The sequence below is a fragment of the Petaurus breviceps genome, unplaced genomic scaffold (genome assembly GCF_028583685.1).
Source record: "Petaurus breviceps papuanus isolate PSGF00001 unplaced genomic scaffold, PetGlider_PUasm1.0 225, whole genome shotgun sequence".
NCBI lineage: Eukaryota > Metazoa > Chordata > Mammalia > Diprotodontia > Petauridae > Petaurus > Petaurus breviceps.
This window is the reverse complement of record NW_027185889.1, coordinates 12,424,078-12,432,752: the sequence shown is the minus strand read 5'-3', so window position 1 is coordinate 12,432,752 and position 8,675 is coordinate 12,424,078. Positions and strand designations below refer to the sequence as shown.

The following is an 8,675-nucleotide window of genomic DNA, read 5'->3' as shown; positions in this document are numbered from 1 at the left end:
GAGAGAGAGAGAGAGAGAGAGAGAGAGAACTAATATCAAAGGCTTCTTGTAGAAGGTAGGGCCTGGACTGAGCTTTTAAGGAAGCTAAGTATATTAAGGGTTTTCTATTTTTTCCAAATAGTTTGAAATAAGAGAAAGGCATGATGTTGAAAATAAGAGGGAAGAAGACACCATTGATTCATAAGAAAGTAAAACTATATAACCATGTGATTTAATATTAAGGATAATAATAATAATAGCATTTATATAGAGCCCTAAGGTTTGCAAAGCACTATACATATGTTAGGGTAACTAGTATCTCCCTTCCTTCCTCCTTCCTTCCCTTCGTTCATGCCTCCCTTCCTCCTTCCCTTCCTTCTTTCCTTTTTCTTTTTTGACTTTTTTTGGAGGGCAATTGGGGTTAAGTGACTTGCCCAAGGTCACACGGCTAGTTTTTGCATTAAGAGTCTGAGGCCAGATTTGAACTCAGGTCCTCCTGACTCCAGGGCCGGTGCTCTATTCACTGCACCATCTAGCCGCTCTCTTCTTTCCTTCCTTCCTTCCTTCCTCCCTCCCTCCTTCCCTTCCTTCCTTCCTTCCTTCCTTCCTTCCTTCCTTCCTTCCTTCCTTCCTTCCTTCCTTCCTTCCTTCCTTCTTTCCTTCCAACCATCCATCATGATAACATTGTAAACAAGGAATTCTGAAAGACTTAAGAATTCTGGTCAATGAAATGACCAACCAAACTTCCAGAAGCTTCATGTTTAAACATATTTCTCACCTCCTGACAGAGAGAGACAATGGACTCAGGGTTCAAAATGGACATGGCCAATCAACAAATTTTACTAGATTTGTTATTTGGGTTTTGTCTTTCTTTTTCATTGGGGGTGGGGACTGGAGGAGAGAGAATGCTCATTTTTTTCATTGAAATTTTTATTTTTAATTTTTAAAGGAAAAGATTAAACTAGATGACTTCTGAGATTCCCTCTAGACCTAAATCTAGGATGCTGGCAGCATGATGCTGATGATATTGCTTATATTTGCATGGGAACCTACAGAGTAGCATCAAACTCAAAAGAAACAGGGGCCATAAAATGGTGCATAAAACCCTGTGGGTATAATTCTTTAAAAAAAAATACATCAACACATTAAAATCAGATTGAAACTACATTTTAATCTGCATCAAGAAAGGGGTTCTATGGGTCCTATGCTCCTGCCAGACAGAGGGCCTGTGTGTTTGATACCTCTGTCCAGTTCTCAACATGCTTTCCCACTGATTCAGTCTCTCTATCTCTAGTACCTAGCATAGTACCTGACACATAGTCCACACTTAATAAATGCTTTTTGATGGAATAATTATCTCATTTCAGCCTCCCAACAACCCTGTGGGATAGACTAGTCAGGTTTTATTACTCTACTTTACAAATTCATAGACACATTGAAAGCTGGAGCCGAAAGGACCTTAAGGACCATCTTGTTCAATAATCTCATTTTATTAATAAGGAAATTGAAGGCCTGGGAAGTCAGATTACTTGCCCAAGGTCACACAGTTATTTGGGCAAATCCAAGATGAAAATTCAGCTCTTCCAAATGCAAGTTCTATCTTTTATTATTATTATGTAACAAAACCTCCCAAATAAAATGATTTAAAGAAGGAAAATTTCATTAATGAGGGCAACAGAGCAATAAACATGTGTTTGTCTCTAAAAAACAAAATACAGAAACACAAGAGCTTAGCATGAGTTTAAAATTAACAAAATTCACCATCAAATTAAAATGCTCTGGGCTAGAAGCCAAAAAGTATTCTTAGAGTTGGAATTGTTCAGCAACCTATATTTAACTGGAAGTAATTTTGTCTAAAAACTGTCCTATTAAAACTTTGGAAATGAAGGATTTTTCCTGTTAATAGGAAATCTGCATTTCATCATTATCATGCAACATAACTTCACAGACCTAGCTTTCCCCCATAGCCTAGGACTCATTTTTCTGCTAGATTCTTGAAAAAAGATTCTAACAGTTTATTTCAAGCAGGACAGAAGAGAGAGGCACATATGGAGTCCACAAAATAAAGAGACTGGTTCCACCAACCAAACAAGGCATAGGTCTCTGTCCCAGTTTCCTCAGTGACTAGGGTTTTTAACCTAAAGCCAGTGAGTGATATGCAAAACAATAGACCAAGTTTAACTTATCCCAAGTGGAGATATAAGGCCTTAAATGAGACACTCAGAGACAAGGGGCAATGGCCAATAATCACCGATTCAACAATCACTGATTAATCATCAATCACTGATTAAATGCTAGTCATTGTGGATGCAGAGACAAAAATGAAGCCCTTCTTGCCCTCAACGAGTTTCTATTTTAGGGTAAGCACTGACTCTGGAGATGAAGGAACTGGGATTGAATCTCGCCTCTTTAATGACCTCTTGGTCAAGTGACTTTATCTCCTCTTCTTTACTTTTCAAGACACTTGAGAGTTTCTTCATCTAAAATGAAGGGTTTGGACTCTATGGTTTCTCAGGCTCCTTCCAACAGAGCTGCCATTTTAAGTGTGACCTTGGGCAAGTCTTCCCTTGAACTTGGTTTCTTCATCTTTAAATTAAGAGAGTTGAATTACATGGCCCCTGTGGTCCCTTCCAGCCATAGAGTTATGATTTTATGATTTTTATATACACATGTGAAGAGGAACAAAACAAAGGAAGATGGGGGACAACAGTGGCCAGAAGGGATGAATAGTCACAAGTGGTCTTCAGACTAAGGAGAGGAAATGGGAGGTGTTGGGGATGATCTTTGAGGATACAGACTCTTTCTGCTTTTTCTTTGTATCTCCAGGACTTGGCCCATTGAAAAGACTTAGTCAACAGTTGATGACTGATTAGTTTATTCATTGCAAAATATGTCCTCAGACTTGACTACCCATTCTGCCAAGATCTTGGTCTCTCCAAACCATCAAAATGTGTTGGTGCCTTGGTGACCATCACCTTTATAATAGGTCACCTTATCCCTCTCCAGTGTTCTGATCTAGACCTAGATGGACCCTCAGAGGCCATTTGGTCCAATACCCTGCTTTACAGAAGAGAATAATAAGGACTCTTGGGGAACAGATCCTGGTTTCGTGGGAGGCAATGCAAACATGATTTTCCCCATATTCCTGGTAAGGAATCTGAGGTTCATTCAGGCTGAAATGTGATCTCCATTTCTAGTATGCTAAATCAATTAAATATAAATTATATTCACAAGAGCCACCAAAGAAAGGATAAGAAGAAGGTACAGGTGTAACTGAAGTTATTGGTCAAAAGGGGTCAAAATTTGTCAAAATAATTGAAGTAGCTCCAAAGAAACATAAGATATGTAAATTCAGAGAATCCACCCCAAATGTTCACATGGACTATTTGTACCTGACCTGTGGTAGAACATCCCAAGTTGATATTGGTCTGATCAGCCACAATCAACCAGTGTAACTCGATTCTAACAGTGGTGTCTCTCTCTGGGAGAATGAAGGACAACAACCAAACAAAATAAAATGTGGCATAGAGAGGTTTAGTGATTTGCCCAAGGTCACACAGGATCTGAAACCAGGTCTTTTGAGCCCTAACCCATCCCACTTTTTATCCTACCATGCTGCATAGCCAAAGTAAGGTCCATTAAGAATTCTATGTTGTTCTGAAAAACTTGAAAGACCTTCAATATTTGGGCAAAAAGCAAAAACCCAAAAACAAGTGATGAAAGAAGAAATGATCATTTAACATATTTTGACCACTATGCTATTGACAGCATCTTTTTTTAAAAGAAATTGGTTGAGAAAATACTTAAAAGACTGGCAAGTTTTCAGTTCTGTTACTCTCTATTTATGACAGACATAACTGACTGACATCTACTGAATACTGCTAAGATATATCCCAATCAGAGCCATAATTAGGGTGAGGCCACCAGGACTTTTTTCCCAAGGGACTAACCTGAAAGGGGCACTAAATTTAGAGTGCTGAAAACACCTGCAGAGTGATTCCATGAATAGTAATTTTCCTCTCACAAGACATTCCATCTCTCTATTCTAGTCATTTTTACAGGCTGTCCTTCCCATACCTGAAATCTCTCTCACCTGGCTTTCCTGGTTTCCTTCAATTCTTGGGTTGTATAAATAACTTTGTTATAAAATAACTTTTATAAATCCTTCTTTTTGCAAAAAAACTTTTCCCCACATCCTTAATGCTACTGTCTTCCCTCTGATGATTATCTTTAATTTATCCTATGGGTATCTTATTAATAAATACAGAGTTGTTTGCATGTTGTCTCCCACATTAGACTGTGAGCTCCCTGAAAATGATTGTCTTTTTCTCTTTTTTTGTAACCCCAGCCCTTAGCACAGTGACTGGTATATAGTAGTCAATAAATGCTTACTGATTGATTGGGCAAGTCACTTAGTTTTCATGAGCCCAAGAAAAATGGGAATCATATGAGCTGTATTATTTACCTATCACCTTTGTCCACATATCCTGGAACAAAGGAGGTGTTTATTAAATGCTAATGAACTAACAGACTATTGTCAGTCAAGAACAAACCTGAAAACTAAAAAGTTTTTAGAAAAAGAAAGTTGTCAGTTCAACAAAGGAAAGAGCAGGGAAAAGATGCAGCTCCTTTCTCCAGTTTCTGTGAGGTTTACATTACATAGAGTTTAGACAAGGGTCTAAGAACAAGCAAATAGGTGTCCAGCCCACAGACAATTTCTAGAAAAGGGCAGTTTTCAGGTAGCGATACTTGAGATAGCAGTTAAGAATAAACAGTCAAATTAAATTTTGACAAAGACAAAACATACTGTTGGGGAACCCAAAATACAAGCATTTGGGTGGACCCAAGTCCTAGGTGAACTCAAAACAAGCACTTCAGCTTCCCTGAAGGGTCTCTGAGGTCAGCATGACCTACAGTTTTGGGGTAGACACTTTCTAGCTACATAAAGCCAAGTTAAAATAATATTAATAAATAATAAAGCACTTTCCCCACACTACAGAAATGGAACTAGAATAACCTTCTCCCCAACATATACTCTTATTTCCCCACCACTGTTCCTCGGTTGTCTCCCCATTCATTACTTCCCTTCCCCGACCATGAGACTATATCTCAATACTTCCCTCCACCTTGCCCTCAATGCAGTTTGTAATACTTATCCCAAGTGAAAAACTTCCTGTCTCTGGAGAAAGCTTTCAGTACTATCAACAGTATTGTGCATCTAGATATTGGAAAAATATATTTTCATCTTCTGCAGATGGTCTCTAAGAAATAACATACAATTTTCTTGTTAAATTTTGCTACAAACCATTGGTATCAAGGCTGTGTGCATATATACTGTCATTTACATTGCCAAAAAAAATGAGACTTGTATAGACACAATTTTGCTCTGAAATAAAATTGGAAAATTGATGGGCCTGATAAGTGAAGATTAGGTGAAATTTTGAAAATCTGAAACTAATATGTGATATAGCAATTCTATGTTAGTGCATCTAATCGTACAGTGAAGAAACCAATTGATTTGGAGGCAAGCATTCAAAGAGAGCTGCTGGTTGTTTCCCTGACCCTGAGTAAATCACTTACTTCTTTGAGCCTCAGTTTTCTGTTCACAGAAGTCATTTAAACTCTCTAGACCTCAGTTTCCTCACTTTATAAAATGAAACAATGTGAGCTATGATCCTATGATGTAGTCTATGTATTTCTATGAAAAAAAATTTATGGAGTTTACTCAAGTGATGGATCATTCAACATGAAATGACAGTTGCTTGGATTTCCATCATGGGTAAAAATAGAGATTATTTTTCCCATCCCTTTTACATTATTTCATTCTATGGTTCATCAGTTTAGAGCTGGAAGAGACCTTTGAGGCCCTACAATCACAAAATATCATAGAACCATAGATTTAGAAGTGTAAGACACTTTAGAAGGTACCTACTCCAAACCCCCTCTTTTATAAAGAAGGAACTAGGGGCCAGAGATAGGATTACTTGCTCAAGTCATCAAAGACATTAAGTAACAGCCCTGGGATTTGAATTCCTTTCCTCTGATGCCAAGTTCAGTACATGTGGTTAAGTAGATGATATGTATTAAATAGTTAAAAATATATATATATAATTTAATTTAAAAATAAAGGATGAGAATTCTGATCAGAAAACATCCCTCCTGTCCTTTCAGGAGGGAGGTGGTGAAATATGAATGAGAGATGAGGCATAGACTATCAGATCTGCTCAGTGTGTTCATTTGTTATGCTTAATTTTACTTCTTTGTTACCAAACAAGGTTTTTCAATTTGGAAAGACTTAAGAATTCTGACCAATGGAATGAGCAACCATGACTCCAGAGGATCAATGACAAAGTAGGTGACCTACTTCCTAACAAGAAGGTGATGAATTAAGCATTTGGAATGAAATTTAAATATATATTAAATAAATTTAAATATATATTATAAATATATAAATTATATATTAAATATATCACATGCCTATATTATATTAATGTCAGAATGATAATAATATTATATTAGAATTCTATTATGTAACATAATATATTAATATATTACATATAAATAATAATATATCTATAAGTATAAATAAATATAGACATATAAATATATAAAATTTTGAATATAGCCAATGTACAGGTTGGTTTTGTTTGACTATGCATATTTCTTACAAAAGCCTTATTTTTCTTTCTTTTTTTTTCCAAAGGGGAAGGTGTGAAAGAAAATAGATTTTGTTCATTAATTTTTTTTATTAGAAAAAAAGACTTTTGGGGGCAGCATTAAGTTACAATAATGTAAATAAAACAATATTTAAATAAAAGAGCAAACAATTTTCTTAAATATGGGCAGCGACTTTTATATGTGCATGAATAGATGATAAAGGGTTTATTAGTGCCTTCTTTGTGTCAGGTAATGGGTTAAGTGATGGGGTTACAAATATGAAAAAGCAGAGCTGTTCCTGCGCTCAAGGATCTTAGAGTCTACTGGGAAAGAGTCTATAAAGATGTATACACTCATGGTGATATGGTTTGAGAGTGACCAGAAAGTGTTACTTTATAAAAGTTATTCTCAAAATGTAATTCTCAGAATTCTTTTCTTTGATCAGGGCATTCTGGATGGTCCAAAAGGTTGATCTTTTATGAATTTGGTAATATGATGATCATTTCTCACCCCTACTCTTCATCTATTAAATTTTTTATTGTGTTCTTTACTGAATACTCACCCAAAGCAGTCCTATTGTCCATAGACATCTTGGGTAGGTTGTCTTTTGAGCTAGGAAACAGAAATAGGAAGAACAGATACAAGAGAAAAGCTAAAACAGATACAAGAAAAGCTAAAAAAAAAGCCCTCTGTAGGCCAGATTGGACAGGCCTTATAGGGTAGGTGAAAACCCCTTATTTCTCCCTCATTAGCCCATCAGGTGAGCATCTTAGAGACTCATCTATTGGGCAGGGCATCTACTTCTGCTGAACAAGCTGGGGCCTAAACCAATCTAAGAACTACTGCCTTAAAATAAATCCCATTATTACCCTGTGAAAAACCAAAAGGCACCCCCAAAAGTCACTCACATCCCTCTCAAGCTGATTTTTCCTTATGGAATCAGGCACAGAATGCCAAAGTAGGATGGCATATAAATGCCATCATGGTAGCTTCAGTGAACCAGAACAGACCAGCATACTCATTAGGTGCTTGGAGATCAGAAGAGCCTTATCAAGGGCAAGGCTGAAAAGGAGGTGATTAAGCAACTGGGAAGGCAAGCTGTTTGGCTGCTATTAAAAAAAAAATGAGCAAGAGAACAACAAGCAACCCTTATAAAGCATGGGAATGGGGAAGGGGTAACAACAACCATTTTTTTTGTTTAAGTTGTGCATACGTGTGTATGTGTTTGTAAAGACCATCCCTCTAAAATGAAAACGTCAACAAATTCAAGTAATGCATCTACAATGAACTAGAAAGGCTTTCTGTGAGTTACTTTTCTGTTTTGCAACCATCAGAGCCTAGACTAGATGGCTCTCCAGGGGCATGCTGGAACCTGCCTAGAGCTCATTGTTAAATTTTCAATGTAAGCATTTATACCCCAGGTCAGTAAATGCTTCCAATCAGGGCTTGGTTTATTGCTTTAAGAAAGTGATAAAGAAAATGTTAATTTAGGTTAAATTTATACGTGCATCTTGCATAATTTTTTTGAGTACTGGTTCTTAAACATTCCCAGCAAAACCCTGCCTATAACTGACAAGTCCTTTCCATCCCCCAATACCCCATCTTCATGACCCACTTTCCTTGCATTTGAATTAACACTGAGTAGGCTAGGAAGGTAGTGCTCTTTCAACCTGCCTTAGTTTATTTTACCTTATTAATATCTATTGTAATTGACCCAGCTGGAAAACACCAGAAAGATCTAGCAGTTCAGCCTAACTTGATCTATTTTACCTTGTTAGCATCCATTGTAATTGACCCAACAGTACAGTCGAACTTGGTCTATTTTACCTGATTAGTATCCATTGTAGCTGACCCAACAGTACAGTCGAACTTGGTCTATTTTACCTTGTTAGTATTTTTGTAAATGACACAACAGTACAGCCTAATTCTGTGTGTATTTGACCTTGTTAATATCCATTGTAACTGACCCAACTGCAAATCACCAGAAAGATCTAACATTGGAGAAAGCTCATTGTTTATCCTTCTTGGGGAAGAGAAAG

At 36.9% G+C, this 8,675-nt stretch overlaps 1 long non-coding RNA gene across 1 annotated transcript in view; it reads right to left on the bottom strand.

Moving 5' to 3' along the window:
- LOC138166623 (uncharacterized) overlaps window positions 1-7,224 on the bottom strand; it is a 58,074-nt gene extending 50,850 nt beyond the window's left edge. Inside the window, exon 1 of the long non-coding RNA XR_011169650.1 lies at window positions 7,199-7,224. This is a non-coding gene — a long non-coding RNA (uncharacterized lncRNA). The remainder of the gene's footprint in view (window positions 1-7,198) is intronic.
- Window positions 7,225-8,675: the final 1,451 nt, after the last annotated feature.